The following is an 18,603-nucleotide window of genomic DNA, read 5'->3' as shown; positions in this document are numbered from 1 at the left end:
ATCACTACCCGGCGCGAGTTCACGTGGTCCGGTTTTTATGTTAATCAATACGTCCACGTCTCATATAGTCTTGCTGTTGAAAGGGACGTTACACTTCAAATCAACTCAACTTATTAATAACAGAGTTCTAAGTTAAATACCAACTTAAAAATTATACGCCAAAAATGAAAATTATTCATGCTCCTCATACCTATATATATATATAGAGAGAGAATATATACGGTTGTTTTTTTATAGGACCTCGGTGGCTTACTGGTAGAGCGTTCACCTCTGGTACATGGGGTCCTTGGTTCGATCCCAGCTTGCACAAGGTGAGATTTGTGGTGGAGAAACACCGTGTGCGTGGGCTTTCTCAGGGTTCTCCTGTTTCCTCCCAGTTTCTTCGTTCCACAATTTTCATTAATTCATCGCCGTCTCCTTTACTTAGCCGACATAAGCATCGAACGTCAAGATTAAATTTTATTTTATTCAAAACATTAGTATAATTCATAATCTGCATCTTTATAAAGCAACTTCAACAATCATATAGATGTATAATGCTTAAAATTGAATTATATCACTATTTCAGTAATCTACAATATCTTAGGTTTCTCATTTATTTACATCAAATGTTTAGTTATAATAATAATAATAATAATAATAATAATAATAATAATAATAATAATAATAATGAACATGAAAATAATAATAAAACGGTTGAGTGGACCGAAGCGTTGGGTGGCAGAAAGAGTGGACCGATGAGAATGAAATTGTGTGTAGATACCCTAAATGCACAAGATGTGCTAGGTATGTGCCATTTAGGTGCCCCAGCTACTTTTTACGTACCTGAAGCTTGGCACATATGATATTCATGTGCTAAGTATGTACTTCAGCTACCTACAGATTTAGATACTTATTACACCTAACTGATATTTTCAACTATGTATCGTAGCGGACAAATCATTGATCAGGTAATGGCGAAAGCTTTGAAACAAATTTAGAGTATGAGAATTAAATCTACAATATCTTTAGTTTGGTGTGGAGAAGAAACAACCTTCTAAACCAAAGGTTTAAGAAAAAATCAATTTATTAATATAAACTATGCCGAAGATAATGGAGTTATATCATGATAAAATAAATACGAAAGACGTTATGAAATGAAGAAAAGTAACATACAACTTTGCAAGCGGAGGCAAAGAAACCTAACATAACCACATCAAAGACGAACTCCTTACAGCGTAGTGATCGTGGTTGAGCAATCAAGGCGATCCACCACTGATCTGGAGTTTCGAGGATCGAATCTCCATCTAGGAATTACTTTTTCTTTCTTACTTTAGAATTTTTGGTAGCGATGACACATTTTTATTATCTTCAGATATTTGAATACTCGGATGTTTCAATACTTAAACTATCAAATGTTCAGGAATAATAATTAACTAACAATAATTATTACTATCTCGTAGAATTTAGTAGCTAATTATGGCTTGGGTCATACCATTACAAGCAGAAACGTGACATTTGGCAAGATATATGTGAGTTTTATTTAATGTTGCCCACGAGAAGAGGGATTTCTCATCTAGTTTCTAAAACTACAAAAAAATAACATGAGAATTAACATTTTACATTCGAGATTGGGCTAGGCTAACTCAAATTATTGTCTCGCTTTGGAAATGAAAATCGAGAGGAGACGAAAAGTATCGTAAACATTTCTCGTCTTCTGGAAATAGTGTATGTTCATTCTTTAAGTAAAAATTACTCTGCAGACTGAATCTAATAGGCTATAGGCTATTCTGTTACTTTGTATATCAGGGTTCATGCAATTATGGTCTGTGTAAGAATTTTTGTAGCAAAGTTTTTATAATTACCTCTGCTTATCCTAAAAATTAGTTTTTTGTATGCCTTACCTTTGAGCTGAATTCAGTTATTTTTAATACAGTTATTTTCATTAAAACATACAGTAGAATACTTTCTACATGAAACCTTAGTGGAACGCTTTCGTTTAAAATTTGTATGTTTGCATAGGTGTGTCTTGAAGGTACGGAACCTCTTCTCTGAAATATCTGCGTTTAGGTTAGTTTTGCCAAATTTTAGGGGAAAATTTAAAACTTTTGAAACGATTATTATTATTATTATTATTATTATTATTATTATTATTATTATTATTATTATTACTAAAGTGTTGTGAATTTGATTTTTCACCCTGCTCCACTCAGCTCTCGCCTATTGGGCATTGTGCTGAAAAAACACCGTATGTGTAGGTTTTTTTCGGATTTCGCTTCTTCCCACTTTCTTTATTCCAATATTTATTTCATTCTCATCATCGACGTCTTCTGTAGTTTAGCCGGCAAAACCATTACTTAAAAACAAATTTTCTTACGGCTCTTGTGACTTCCGTATCTCTACTTTCCACATGAAATTTGCCTGAAAACTTTCCTTTTAACATTTAGCTCGTTATAGGGACGTATGCAGACGATATGTTCTGATGGTCCTGACACTTCTCTCCAATAGCGACCATTTTGCAACTTTTGCCAAACGCTAGGAGCAATTTTACATATTTTAATACAATTTGTTCTCATAGGAAATGTGTCTTCTATATTATTATTATTACTATTATTATTATTATTATTATTATTATTATTATTATTATTACTAAATATTTGAGACCTGAATATTATGTCCTTTTAAATGCAAATAAGCATGCTGAATTTAAGAAAAATGAAAGAAACTTTTTGGACCTTCTATAAGGATGAATTATCTTATAAGAGTTACTTTGGAAATAAAAAAGGGCAATAGGTGTCAGCTCCTGGAAAATACGAAAATCGAACCTTCGGATGGCTTAACAGAAGGTTTCTAATCCTATGAAGTAGGATTTGACTTCATCACGATACATAGTAACGCCCTTTATTTGGGTAAAAAGTTTGGATTATGTATGCATTGTATTGATATTTTCACAAAATATACATACAAATATAAAAGAGTAGTTCATATTTACAAATTTTGGTTCAACAGGTATATGAAACGTGTTGGAAATGGCGAACAAAAATGCTGTATTATTTCTAGCGAGAGTGGAAGAACTTAGAAACAATTCCACAATTAAGCAATAACTTTTCAGACACATTTATGACCCATACCTTACGTATTCATGAATTGTTTGCTAAACACGCTTTTTCAGAACGTTCGAATCGAGATTGTAGACTATGACGTCATGTTGTGAGCACTTCGCCTGTAAAGGAAGTCATTTCAACCCTAACTTGTGAGAACGAGAGAAAATGATTATTTGTCATGTTATTATACGTCAGAAATATGAACATTGTAAATTATAAAATTTTACTTAATTTCCTTGGCGGCAATCGAACCGTAGACCCCTAAATTACGTAACGAATGCTCAAGCTATTATTCTAAGGCTGCTCTTTTAAGTAAGAGTGAAGAAACATTAGTGTACGTAACAAGTTGCAAACGCTTACGATTCGAATATTCTATTAACGTGAAACCTGATTTCGTTCATGATAAAACACTATAGTCCAGATAATTAAAATTTAAGCTCATGGTAAGCAGGATCGGATCCAGGGGTGGCGATCGCCCGCCAAAAGAAGAAACTTCCTTATTTTATATATAAATAAAACAAAGTGTTCGGATCTCTTAAAAGTAGCTCTAAGTAGCAGTATTACAAACCACCGCCCCCAGAATTGCGTCCTAGATTCGCCCCTGATGGTAAGGATATATGGATATAAGATGCGCAGCACTGTATCGTTTGTTTCTCAATTAATATCAGTAGTAGGCCCCCGCGTATGGCTCGCCGAGTCAGCAAAAATTTTTGTGACGTCATAGGTCAAAGGTCAATGACCTTGGCCCAGGGTCAATGACCGAGGGGTACCTAGGACCACCCCCTCTAAACTTTGGCAGGGGTACCTTGGCCCACCCCCTAAATTTTGGCAGGGGTACATAGGACCACCCCCCTTAAATTTTGGAAATTGCCAAATCTAAAAAATGGGTATGGTAGCCTAGGACCATAGTATGTACCTCTATCAGTATTGGGTGTCTATGTCGTTCCCTTTTATGGGTAAAAAATTGCCAAAAATTCAAATTTCGGGGGTTTTTGACCTAATTTATCCCCTTGGATGAGGTGTTATTACCTTATATAGTTATATGGTCATGTATAGGGGTCCATTCCCTTTCATAAGACATGGGTATATTGGTGCACCCCTTGAAAAATTTGGGAGGGGTACCTTGGCCCACCCCTTCAATTTTGGAAATTGACCAATTTCAACATTGGGTATTATAGTACAGGACCCTAATATGTATTAGGTTAAATTTGGGTGGTCCACCTCATTTCCTTCTAGGGGTACAAAATTGCCAAAAATATAAACGTAAGCAATACGTAGTACCACGTGTTTGGTTTTTGGTCGATTTTATCCCCTTTGATGAGGTGTTATTATCCTATATAGTTATATGGTTATGTATAGGGGTCCATTACCTTTCATAAGACATGGGTACATTAATGCACCCCTTGAAAAATTTGGGAGGGGTACTTTTGCCCACCCCTTAAATTTTGGAAATTGACCAATTTAAACATTGGGTATTATAGTACTGGATCCTAACATGTATTATGATACATTTGGATGGTCCACCTCGTTTCCTTCTAGGGGTATCAAATTACCAAAATATAAAACGTAAGCAATACGTAGTACCACGTGTTTGGTTTCGACATAAGTTATCCCCTTGGATGAGGTCCTATTACCTTATATGGTTATATGGTCATGTATAGTGGTCCATTATCTATCATAAGACATGGGTACATTTGTGCACCCCTTTAAATTTTTGGGAAGGGTACCTTGGCCCACCCCTTAAATTTTGGAAATTGCCCAATTTCAACATGCGGTATCATAGTACAGGACCCTAATATGTATCATGATAAATTTGGATGGTCTACCTCGTTCCCTTTTAGGGGTACCAAATTGTCAAAAATATAAACGTAAGCAATACGTTGTACCACGTGTTTGGTTTTTGGCTCAATTTATCCCCTTTGATGAGATGTTATTACCTTATATGGTTATATGGTCATGTATAGGGGTCCATTACCTTTCATAAGACATGGGTATATTAATGCACCCCTTTAAATTTTTGGGAGGGGTACCTTGGCCCACCCCTTAAATTTTGGAAATTGCCCAATTTAAACATTTGGTATTATAGTACCGGACCCTAACATGTATTATGATAAATTTGGGTGGTCCACCTCGTTCCCTTTTAGGGGTACAAAATTGCCAAAATATAAACGTAAGCAATACGTTGTACCACGTGTTTGGTTTTGACCTAAGTTATCCCCTTGGATGAGATCCTATTACCTTATATGGTTATATGTATAGGGGTCTATTCCCTATCATAAGACATAGGTACATTTGTGCACTCCTTTAAAAATTTGGGAGGGGTACCTTGGTCCACCCCTTCAATTTGGAAATTGATCATTTTATATATTTGGTATTATAGTACTGGACCCTAATATGTATCATGATAAATTTGGGTGGTCCACCTCGTTCCCTTTTAGGGGTACAAAATTGTCAAATTTTAGTACAACCACGTGTTTGTTTTGGCTCAATTTATCCCCTTGGATGAGGTCCTATTACCTTATATGATTATATGGTTATGTATATTGGTCCATTCCCTATTATAAGACATGGGTATATTGATGCACCCCGGGAGGGGTACTTTGGCCCACCTCTTTATTTTGGAAATTGCCCAATTTAAACATTTGGTATAATAGTATAAGACCTTAATATATATTATGATAAATTTGGGTGGTCCATCTCGTTCCCTTTCATGGGTACGAAATTGCCAAATTTTAGTACAACCACGTGTTTCGTTTTCACCTAATTTATTCCATTGGATGAGGTCCTATTACCTAATATGATTATATGGTCATGTATAGGGGTCCATTTTCTATCATAAGACATAGGTACATTGATGCACCCCGGGAGGGGTACCATAGCCAATCCCTTAAATTTTGGAATTTTTTTAATTTAAGCATTCGCTATCATAGTACATGACCTCAATATGTATCATGATAAATTTGGGTGGTCCACCTTGTTCCCTTTCATGAGTAAAAAAATGCCAAAATATAAACATAAGCAATATGTTGTATCACGTGTTTGGTTTTTGGCCCAATTTATCCCGTTTGATGCGGTTCTAGAAATTGTTTTAATATAAGCATTTGGTATCTTCGTACAGGTCTTCAATATGTACCACTATAAATTTGGATGGTCCACATCGTTCCCTTTCATGGGTAAAGAACTACCAAAAATCAAATTTCGGAAGTTATTGACCCCTATTTAGCACGTTATATGGTTTATTACCTTTATATGTTTATGTTCTCTTTTAAATTTGGGAACTATAAAATAACATAATTTGGTAAACGTTTTCTAGGACCCATTGGTGTTCCTCTTATGGCCAAATATTCAAAATTTAAAGGTTATTGAACGGCTTTATTATTGAATAACTACAGGATTTATTACTTTTTCATAAGACACAGGTGTATTTGTGTACCAATCTTAAATTTCGGGAGGGGTGCATTTCTTATTGTCATATCAATAATTGGTAATTGTTCTTTGGGTAAATCATTATGATCACGTGATCAGTTATTGACCTATGATGGGATTAGGAGTCCAGGACATTGGTACATTTAAACTTTGTAGGATAATTTGAGAATGCGTCATTGGTATTGATTATTACAGCCAAATATAAACGTAAGCAATACGATGTACCACGTGATTGACCTTGATGAGGTAGTGTACAGGGATACATAGCTAACCTTATTGAATCTTATGACTCATAGTCTTAAGGGAATACATGCTACAACACTGGCAAAGTTATTGTTGATGTAATTTGATTGGTTGATCACTATCTTTCGTGCAATCTGATTGGCTGATCACTATCTTTCGTGCAATCTGATTGGTTGCTGATTTTCAAATCTTTGCTGCATTCAGTTTTAAGTTTTGTTTAACATTTAAAAATCTTGGTTTCGTTCAACATTTTGCACTCACTGATAAATATGATCAAAACCGTTTATTTGTTAATCGAATAGTTAAAAACCGGATAAAGTTTGACGGTTAACCGTGAAACGTAAAATTTTTAGTTTGACTTTTTTTGTTTGAAACTTTTTGTTTGAAAATTCTTGCTTTCAAATTTTTGTTTGAATTTTTTGTTTCAAAATTTTGTTTGACATTTTTTTTGACAACTTTTGTTTCAAAATTTTTTTGTTTAAAAATTTTTCGTTTGAAATTTTTGTTTGAAATTTTTCGTTTCCAAATTTTTTCGTTTAAAATTTTTTGTTTCAAAATTTTTTCGTTTGAAATTTTTTGTTTCAAAATTTTGTTTCAAAGATTTTTGTTCTAAATTTTTGTTTGACATTTTTAAAAGTTTGTGCACTCATTAGTAAAGAACCGGAACTGTTTAGAGCAAAAACCTTTGACAACATTGTGGTGCAATAGTACACGTCAGAACCTGGGGTTGTACTTGAAATGAAAAAACACAATTCATTGAAATGGATCATTTTATTACACTCCACATACATCCATACCAGATAGTGGTTCTGGATATTGTCGATACAATGTATTTTGAACTTCTTGCACTAGTTTGTCTTTAGCATATAATTTTAATTCCAATTGAAGTCTTTTAAGATCTAATGCAATATCAATTGGTGGAAACTCAATGTCCATTTGATCACAAATAAACTGTTTATCAATACAGGTATGCACTAGCCGGAACTGTTTAGAACAAAAACATCTGGCAACGTTGTGGTGCACGTCAGAACATGATAATGCAACGTCATCAGTTTTGCATCATCGTTCGAGTTAGTATTCATGATAACGTCATCATGGCTACTTGTCTGCAGTTTCTAAACACACGTGATGTGATGAAATCATTTACCAAGATTACTAATTTACAACAGAATGTACCTTATAGAATCTTAGCTAGCCAAATGATCCCTACAAAGTTTGGATTAAGAATCGTAGTGAAGCTTGAAAATGATAAGAATATAATTTTACCAGCAAGATATTTACCCATGGAAGCATCAAAACAAGAAGAACTGCTGCGTTTCTTAAATACTGGATCTGTATCTTTATGTTACAAAGGATTCTTGGGTCGAAGTCATCAACTTGAATTTAGTACACAGCCGGATTCGTCAGCCATTGTGATGAAATCATGAATTCAAACGTCAGACATAGTTGTATGAATTTGGTTGGTCAGCATGACGTCAGCAACTGTGATGAAACCATGAATTCAAACGTCAGCACATTCCTTACCAATGACGTCAGCAATAACTATAAACCAGCAAATACAGTGTCAGCTCATGAAATCATTTGAGCAAGTGCTTTTCAGGAGGAAAGATGTGTACTTCTAACGATAAAGAGTTCATCTTCGCAAGCTATTATCCAATAAATATATTTCAAACAAAACATGTGATGATTGGTATCAGTGCTAGAACATTTGAACCTGTGATTCGATTGGGTAAAGCAAAACAATTTGGTGTACAACTGACCTGTGAAGAATGGCACGAATCGACCAAATGAACGATTATTTTCATGATGAGCTAAATGTGACCATAGTCAAATCATTAGGCTCAAATCATGAAGTGGTGCTGCGTACAGTCCTCGAAGAGAAGATGGTGCTGTTACGTAAAAAGAGTACATTCCATGTCCCTCGCAATATGGTGTATCTAACGGAAACAGAATGGAACAAATTTATCAACGTATTTCAGTGTGTGAAACATGCAGTGGAAGTGTGCAACAAAACAAGTATATTCCTGAAAAAGTACTATTTTGAAAAATGTGTTATGCATATTGTACAACATGTATCTAGATATTGTGATGGTTGTCAACATCGTTCGTGGGTGCATACCTGTATTGATAAACAGTTTATTTGTGATCAAATGGACATTGAGTTTCCACCAATTGATATTGCATTAGATCTTAAAAGACTTCAATTGGAATTAAAATTATATGCTAAAGACAAACTAGTGCAAGAAGTTCAAAATACATTGTATCGACAATATCCAGAACCACTATCTGGTATGGATGTATGTGGAGTGTAATAAAATGATCCATTTCAATGAATTGTGTTTTTTCATTTCAAGTACAACCCCAGGTTCTGACGTGTACTATTGCACCACAATGTTGTCAAAGGTTTTTGCTCTAAACAGTTCCGGTTCTTTACTAATGAGTGCACAAACTTTTAAAAATGTCAAACAAAAATTTAGAACAAAAATCTTTGAAACAAAATTTTGAAACAAAAAATTTCAAACGAAAAAATTTTGAAACAAAAAATTTTAAACGAAAAAATTTGGAAACGAAAAATTTCAAACAAAAATTTCAAACGAAAAATTTTTAAACAAAAAAATTTTGAAACAAAAGTTGTCAAAAAAAATGTCAAACAAAATTTTGAAACAAAAAATTCAAACAAAAATTTGAAAGCAAGAATTTTCAAACAAAAAGTTTCAAACAAAAAAAGTCAAACTAAAAATTTTACGTTTCACGGTTAACCGTCAAACTTTATCCGGTTTTTAACTATTCGATTAACAAATAAACGGTTTTGATCATATTTATCAGTGAGTGCAAAATGTTGAACGAAACCAAGATTTTTAAATGTTAAACAAAACTTAAAACTGAATGCAGCAAAGATTTGAAAATCAGCAACCAATCAGATTGCACGAAAGATAGTGATCAGCCAATCAGATTGCACGAAAGATAGTGATCAACCAATCAAATTACATCAACAATAACTTTGCCAGTGTTGTAGCATGTATTCCCTTAAGACTATGAGTCATAAGATTCAATAAGGTTAGCTATGTATCCCTGTACACTACCTCATCAAGGTCAATCACGTGGTACATCGTATTGCTTACGTTTATATTTGGCTGTAATAATCAATACCAATGACGCATTCTCAAATTATCCTACAAAGTTTAAATGTACCAATGTCCTGGACTCCTAATCCCATCATAGGTCAATAACTGATCACGTGATCATAATGATTTACCCAAAGAACAATTACCAATTATTGATATGACAATAAGAAATGCACCCCTCCCGAAATTTAAGATTGGTACACAAATACACCTGTGTCTTATGAAAAAGTAATAAATCCTGTAGTTATTCAATAATAAAGCCGTTCAATAACCTTTAAATTTTGAATATTTGGCCATAAGAGGAACACCAATGGGTCCTAGAAAACGTTTACCAAATTATGTTATTTTATAGTTCCCAAATTTAAAAGAGAACATAAACATATAAAGGTAATAAACCATATAACGTGCTAAATAGGGGTCAATAACTTCCGAAATTTGATTTTTGGTAGTTCTTTACCCATGAAAGGGAACGATGTGGACCATCCAAATTTATAGTGGTACATATTGAAGACCTGTACGAAGATACCAAATGCTTATATTAAAACAATTTCTAGAACCGCATCAAACGGGATAAATTGGGCCAAAAACCAAACACGTGATACAACATATTGCTTATGTTTATATTTTGGCATTTTTTTACTCATGAAAGGGAACAAGGTGGACCACCCAAATTTATCATGATACATATTGAGGTCATGTACTATGATAGCGAATGCTTAAATTAAAAAAATTCCAAAATTTAAGGGATTGGCTATGGTACCCCTCCCGGGGTGCATCAATGTACCTATGTCTTATGATAGAAAATGGACCCCTATACATGACCATATAATCATATTAGGTAATAGGACCTCATCCAATGGAATAAATTAGGTGAAAACGAAACACGTGGTTGTACTAAAATTTGGCAATTTCGTACCCATGAAAGGGAACGAGATGGACCACCCAAATTTATCATAATATATATTAAGGTCTTATACTATTATACCAAATGTTTAAATTGGGCAATTTCCAAAATAAAGAGGTGGGCCAAAGTACCCCTCCCGGGGTGCATCAATATACCCATGTCTTATAATAGGGAATGGACCAATATACATAACCATATAATCATATAAGGTAATAGGACCTCATCCAAGGGGATAAATTGAGCCAAAACAAACACGTGGTTGTACTAAAATTTGACAATTTTGTACCCCTAAAAGGGAACGAGGTGGACCACCCAAATTTATCATGATACATATTAGGGTCCAGTACTATAATACCAAATATATAAAATGATCAATTTCCAAATTGAAGGGGTGGACCAAGGTACCCCTCCCAAATTTTTAAAGGAGTGCACAAATGTACCTATGTCTTATGATAGGGAATAGACCCCTATACATATAACCATATAAGGTAATAGGATCTCATCCAAGGGGATAACTTAGGTCAAAACCAAACACGTGGTACAACGTATTGCTTACGTTTATATTTTGGCAATTTTGTACCCCTAAAAGGGAACGAGGTGGACCACCCAAATTTATCATAATACATGTTAGGGTCCGGTACTATAATACCAAATGTTTAAATTGGGCAATTTCCAAAATTTAAGGGGTGGGCCAAGGTACCCCTCCCAAAAATTTAAAGGGGTGCATTAATATACCCATGTCTTATGAAAGGTAATGGACCCCTATACATGACCATATAACCATATAAGGTAATAACATCTCATCAAAGGGGATAAATTGAGCCAAAAACCAAACACGTGGTACAACGTATTGCTTACGTTTATATTTTTGACAATTTGGTACCCCTAAAAGGGAACGAGGTAGACCATCCAAATTTATCATGATACATATTAGGGTCCTGTACTATGATACCGCATGTTGAAATTGGGCAATTTCCAAAATTTAAGGGGTGGGCCAAGGTACCCTTCCCAAAAATTTAAAGGGGTGCACAAATGTACCCATGTCTTATGATAGATAATGGACCACTATACATGACCATATAACCATATAAGGTAATAGGACCTCATCCAAGGGGATAACTTATGTCGAAACCAAACACGTGGTACTACGTATTGCTTACGTTTTATATTTTGGTAATTTGATACCCCTAGAAGGAAACGAGGTGGACCATCCAAATGTATCATAATACATGTTAGGATCCAGTACTATAATACCCAATGTTTAAATTGGTCAATTTCCAAAATTTAAGGGGTGGGCAAAAGTACCCCTCCCAAATTTTTCAAGGGGTGCATTAATGTACCCATGTCTTATGAAAGGTAATGGACCCCTATACATAACCATATAACTATATAGGATAATAACACCTCATCAAAGGGGATAAAATCGACCAAAAACCAAACACGTGGTACTACGTATTGCTTACGTTTATATTTTTGGCAATTTTGTACCCCTAGAAGGAAATGAGGTGGACCACCCAAATTTAACCTAATACATATTAGGGTCCTGTACTATAATACCCAATGTTGAAATTGGTCAATTTCCAAAATTGAAGGGGTGGGCCAAGGTACCCCTCCCAAATTTTTCAAGGGGTGCACCAATATACCCATGTCTTATGAAAGGGAATGGACCCCTATACATGACCATATAACTATATAAGGTAATAACACCTCATCCAAGGGGATAAATTAGGTCAAAAACCCCCGAAATTTGAATTTTTGGCAATTTTTTACCCATAAAAGGGAACGACATAGACACCCAATACTGATAGAGGTACATACTATGGTCCTAGGCTACCATACCCATTTTTTAGATTTGGCAATTTCCAAAATTTAAGGGGGGTGGTCCTATGTACCCCTGCCAAAATTTAGGGGGTGGGCCAAGGTACCCCTGCCAAAGTTTAGAGGGGGTGGTCCTAGGTACCCCTCGGTCATTGACCCTGGGCCAAGGTCATTGACCTTTGACCTATGACGTCACAAAAATTTTTGCTGACTCGGCGAGCCATACGCGGGGGCCTACTACTATATCGATCGTTTTCGATTACTTTTGCAAACTAACCCACTATGAATTTAACATATAGAGAAAGCGCAACCCCTCCCCATAAAGGAGAAGTTACAAAAATGCTAGGAGGCGTTCTGTTCATTGTCAATAAAGAGCTAAAATACTGAATTTCAGCTCTGTAAGTTGAACGGCTTGTAAGATACTCATTTGTTTCTCAGAAATTCGGTTCCCCATATTGCTTAGGATATTATTATAATGAAAGCAAGATGATAACATCCCAGTTTGTATTAAAGCCTAACTATATACAAAAATTAATATCATTTGACTGCATGTTTGCTATGATGATTAGGCACACATAGTTACATTCATTTTTATATAATAATTTATATATTACAGTGATTGAAAAATGTATTTTTTCCTGTAGTTAGCTTCTGTAAAAACTCAGGCTGTGTCGCGAACACCAAGTAGTAATATAAGCTCAATTGCTATTGTTACAATTGCAAATATCAATATCCAAAAATGCCTCAAGTTCTTTTTTCACTTAGAGGTACTCATCTCCGGTAAGTAAACAGAAACAAATGAAAAAGGGAAATGGAAGCCTTGAAAGTAAAACGTAGACAAATTCACCAGTGTTCAATTTTTGAATTACGCTCGGCCCGACTGGTAGGAGCTAAATACGCGGTTATAGTAGTTGGATTTATCCGTTCTCGCCACGTAGCATAAATACAGCAGAAATTAAATGTCTGTTACTTGCGGTCTTCGTTGCAGAGCGTACTAGCGCAATACGCTAAGAATTTATAATTGCTTTTGGCGTGAGTTCAAACCCGGGTCAAGGAAATATTTTATTAAAAAATAATACTGAAAAAAGTGATCTACTTACGTTACGTGTGCAGTCTTGCTATACGATTCCACTGTATAAGTAGTAGTAGTAGTATCTGTAGTAGTAGTAGTAGTAGTAGTAGTTGTTGTTGTTGTTGTTGTTGTAGGAACGAGTTAGAAGCCTCGCTGGGTTCGTTTTGTTCCACCTTGACTGTAATGAAATAAATTTAACCTCAACTGCTTCTTCAATTTTCTTCTTCAATTCCAACAAAGTGACATTTTTCTTCTGTTACTACTATGATACACAATACATAAACCAGAAGGTTTATACCAGGCCCGCAACCAGAAACAGAGGTTGGGTGGGGCCACGTATATGTTAGCAGGGGGCAAGCCATTAAAAATTCTCATACACATATCTAAATTGTGTTTTCTGTATTGAGGTCTGGAGGGGCCACGAAAATGCCAGGCCGCTTAGCCCCCTCTGGTTACATGAAGGTTTGGACAATAGCAAACTACTACTAATCAGAAACGTGTTTTTAGTTTCTATGACTAGGGTCGAGTGTTAAATTTGCTGTTCAAAAGATGCTGTCTACAATGCAGTGAGCAGAGTTTGTCGATGGGTGGTGGGTCGCAGTGGTTCATGTTGGGTGATGGATCGCAGTGGATCGCGTTGGGTGGTGGGTCACACTGGGTCACATGCTGTTGACCCAAGTCCCACTGACATACTCAGAAAACTCGACTCACATGACCCACTGACCCACCGAACCACTGACCCACTCCAACTCTCTTACTTTTCAGAATATCCGAATATATTTTGGAAAAGTTGCAAACGATATGTAATGGTTTCGTTTTAGGTTAAGTTATTATGAGTCTGCTGTTTCACTTTTGAAAGGAATTACAATTCCCCATGTATTTTTCTACATATATATTTTTTTTTTGTGAAAACACGTTAATGAGCAATAGTAAATGCAACTGTTTTCGATTCGGATTGCTTTTGGTTAACAGCTTGAAAATAAAACCTTTAATGTCCCACGATTATGTCGGTTAGGTCGAGGAAGTTTATGGTTAAAATTAGTGAATTATAATGGACGAATTGGTGGAATGAGAAAGTGGGAGTGACCCGAAAAAACCCTCAAACCCGTCTTAAGCTTACTTGCCTTGGGAACTAACCAAATACCCCACCAATCAGATACTTTAGTAGGGGGTCTCAGTTTCGATTCCCGGTAGGAGAGTCTGAAATATTAAATGTCCTTGATGTATATGTGTTCGTTTCCTTGTCGTTAAGGGTTACTAGAAATAACTGTAAAACGAGAATAAACAAATATAATAGAGATAAGTTACGGAGATACTTTCGTTCCTTTTTTAAATTTAAACTTGAATTCTCTGGACTATAGTATTTTATCATGACCGAAAGAAGTGTTTCACCGTTAATAAAATATTGTAATCGTTTGGAATTTCCTACATTCATGAGTGTTTCTTGACCCTTACTTAAAAGAGCTGTCTTAGGGATGTGGCTTGAGCATTCGTTTCGGGTTTAGGGGGTTGCGTTTCGATTCCCGAAGAGGAAATTAAGAAAAAAAATATAATTTACAATGTTTATATTTCTGATATAAATTATAATAGCATGAAAAATAGTCAATTTCTCTCGTTCTTACAAGTTAGAGTTGGAATGAGTTCCTTCACAGAGGAAAAACTAACCACATGACGTCACAAAATACAGTCTCGATTCCTACTGTCAGGAAACAGCGTGTTTCGCAAACAATTCGTGAATACTAAAGGGTCCTCCTTAAGGCCTAGTATGAGTCATAAATTTGTCTGAAACGTCATTGTGGAATTGGTTCTACGTTCTCCCACTTTTACTAGAAATAATAATAGTATATTCGTTCGCCATTTTCAACACATTTCATATATTCGTTCAACCAAAAGTGATAAATAGAAACTATTCTTTTTTATATTTCTATGTATATTTTGTTAAAATATCAATATAACGCATACATAATTCAGTGCCTTTTACCCCCCCCCCTGAAAAGGGCGTTTCTGTGTATCGTGATGAAGACAAATTCAACTTAGTTTCTGTTAAGGAATCGGAAGATCGATTCTCATATTGCCCTGTAGCTGACACCTTCTTTTTCTCCTCTTTTCCTTCCAAAGTATCTCTTATATAGCAATTCATCCTTATAGAGGGTCCAAAAATTTCTTTTCATTTTTCTTAATTTCAGTATGCTAATTTGCATTAGAATATTGAGGTCACAAATATTCAGTAATAATAATAATAATAATAATAATAATAATAATAATAATAATAATAATAATAATAATAATAATAATAATAATATAGAAGACAAATTCAGTATGATTGTATTAGAATCTGTAAAATCGCCCCTAGCGTTATTAAAAAGTTACAAGATAGGCGTGAATGGAGAGAAGTGTCAGGACCATCCGGACGTACCCTCTGCATATGTCCCAACAAGTAGCTAAATATTAAACGGAAAGTTTCCAGGCAAATTTCATGTAGAATGTAGTGATACTGAACTCACAAGTGCCATAAGAAAATTTGTTTTTTTAGTAATGGTTATGTCGGCTAAGTTACTGAAGATGTCGATGATGAGAATGAAAGAAATATTGGAATAAAGAAAGTGGGAGGAAGCGGAAACCGGAGAAAACCTATCCATACGGTATTTGTTCAGCACAATGATCACTAGGCGAGTGCTGAGTGGAACAGAGTGAACCATTAAATTCAAAACACTTCAGTAATAATAATAATAATAATAATAATAATAATAATAATAATAATAATAATAATAATAATGGTGGCAAAACTTACTTAAAAGCAGGGATTTCGTTGAGCAGTTTTTGTACCTTCAAGACTTACTTGTGCAACTACACAAATTTTAAACGAAAGTATTCCACTAAAGTTTCGTGTCGAAGGTATTCTACTGTACGTTTTAAGGAAAATAACTGTAACTAACTTGTAGAATAAGTAGATATAATTATTAAAGCCTTGCTACAAAGATATATATATACAGACCATAATTCAGTGAGCTCTGAAATACAAAGTAACAAAATAGCCTATAAGATTCTGTGTACAGAGCAATTGTTACTTAAAGTTTTTCCAGGAACACGAACTTTGTGGCGCTCTCTAAAGAGGGCAATGCCATCGCGGACTGACCGCGCACTCTGTGGCGTTTTTGAAAAGTTTTTCAAAATGTCTTAGGAGTAAAAAGCTAAGCGTTGCAATCTTGAAATCTTTGCACCAACACGGCGGATTTCTGAAACAACATCTATTTCAAAGTAATTTGTTTTCCCACTCCCTCTCCCGTTGTTGGGAAGGAGAACCGCAACCGGTTTCTGGTTTCAAAGCATGTGGTGAAGAATAGGAATACTGTGGGCGGTAAAAGTATACGAATGGCATGCGAATTGTTACGAACTTATGGGTCTTGTATTGTTCCTGTGCCACCGCCCAGCGAAGAGGAGAATGAGTGAGTCCTGTTAAGAGAATGCATAGTGCCTGATGCATAGTGCATAGTGCCTGATAAACATCGTTGCCCTGCGATGATGTACACCACAAAGTAGATGTTATTGGCAGTATTACTTATAATAAATACGAAATGAAATGAAATGAAACTTTAATGTCCCACGCTTATGCCGGTTAGGCTAAAGGAGACGGTGATAATGAGAAATGAGTGAAATGATGGAATGAAGGAAGTGGGAGAAAACGAGAGAACCCCGAGAAAACCCACGAGCACGGTGTTTGTCCACCACAAAGTCCACACGGCGCGAGCTGGGATCGAACCAGGGACTCCAAGCATCGGAGGTGAACCCTCTACCACTGAGCCACCGCGCCCCTTTATAAGAAAAACGAGTCATAAAAAAACTTTCGATGCACATAGAATTATTGAATATGGAAACTAACATTAATATCTTCATCTTCCAATGTAAATCACATTACACAGAGTACCTACCTATATGTGCAATATAGGTATGCGCGCGAGACAAGATTTGTGGCTGTCTCGTCTTGAAAATGTGCTGTAAAAGTGATGTCTCGACTCGAAAAATGTATATTTCTCTATTGGAAGAGCCGTGTCTCGATTCGCATTTTGTCAGGAAAATCCTGTCTCGACTCGTCTCGTGCGCATCCCTAGTGTAATACTTACGTCAAGATGACAAGAATAGCAAAGGACAGAAATGCATGAAAGGTCCAGAGGCGTAGCCAGAAACTCGTCAAGGGGGATTCACAAATCATATTCTCTCTCTCTCTCTCTCTCTCTGTATATATATATATATATATATATATATATACAAGGGCGGATCTAAGGGGGGGGCTACTGGGCTATAGCCCCCCCTTGACGCTCAGGTTTACACTGGATAAAATGGGCTTCAATTCAGCTTTACACTGGATAAAACGGCAAATTATGGTTTAGCCCCTCCCTTGATCATATCTTGGATCCGCCACTGTATATATATATATATATATATATATATATATATATATATATATATATATATATATATATATACCCAAACACTGTGGGGGTAAGACACCCCAGTCATCTCTACGGGAGTTACAGGGGAATGACAAGTAAAAATAAAGTATGTATATGTATATGTCTGTATGTATGTAGGGGAGACCGGGGTATTCACGAACACTTAAACTTTGATTATAAATAACTCCTTTGTTTTTAGAGATAAAACATTAACATTTCTTGTGTATAGAAAGCTTGGAGCTTTTCCTTTCTACTAAAATGCAGAGGAAAGTCAAAAGTAACATTGTTCAATAAATCAGTGAGATGTTTTAAAAATGTTCCTATGTTCGGGATTGCCCCAATGGTCGGGGTAATCCCGAACATACTGTTTACTTTAAACTTTCCTTTACGAAAGAAGGGAAATGTATTAAAATACATTAAAATTATACTGTAATTTAGTATTTAAATCTTTAATAGGAATTATAATTACAAACATAACTCA

This window comes from Thermobia domestica, chromosome 9, assembly GCF_964235325.1.
Source record: "Thermobia domestica chromosome 9, izTheDome1.hap1.1, whole genome shotgun sequence".
In the NCBI taxonomy this organism is placed as follows: Eukaryota; Metazoa; Arthropoda; class Insecta; order Zygentoma; family Lepismatidae; genus Thermobia; species Thermobia domestica.
The sequence above is the reverse complement of the archived record's forward strand: the minus strand, read 5'-3'. Positions refer to the sequence as shown.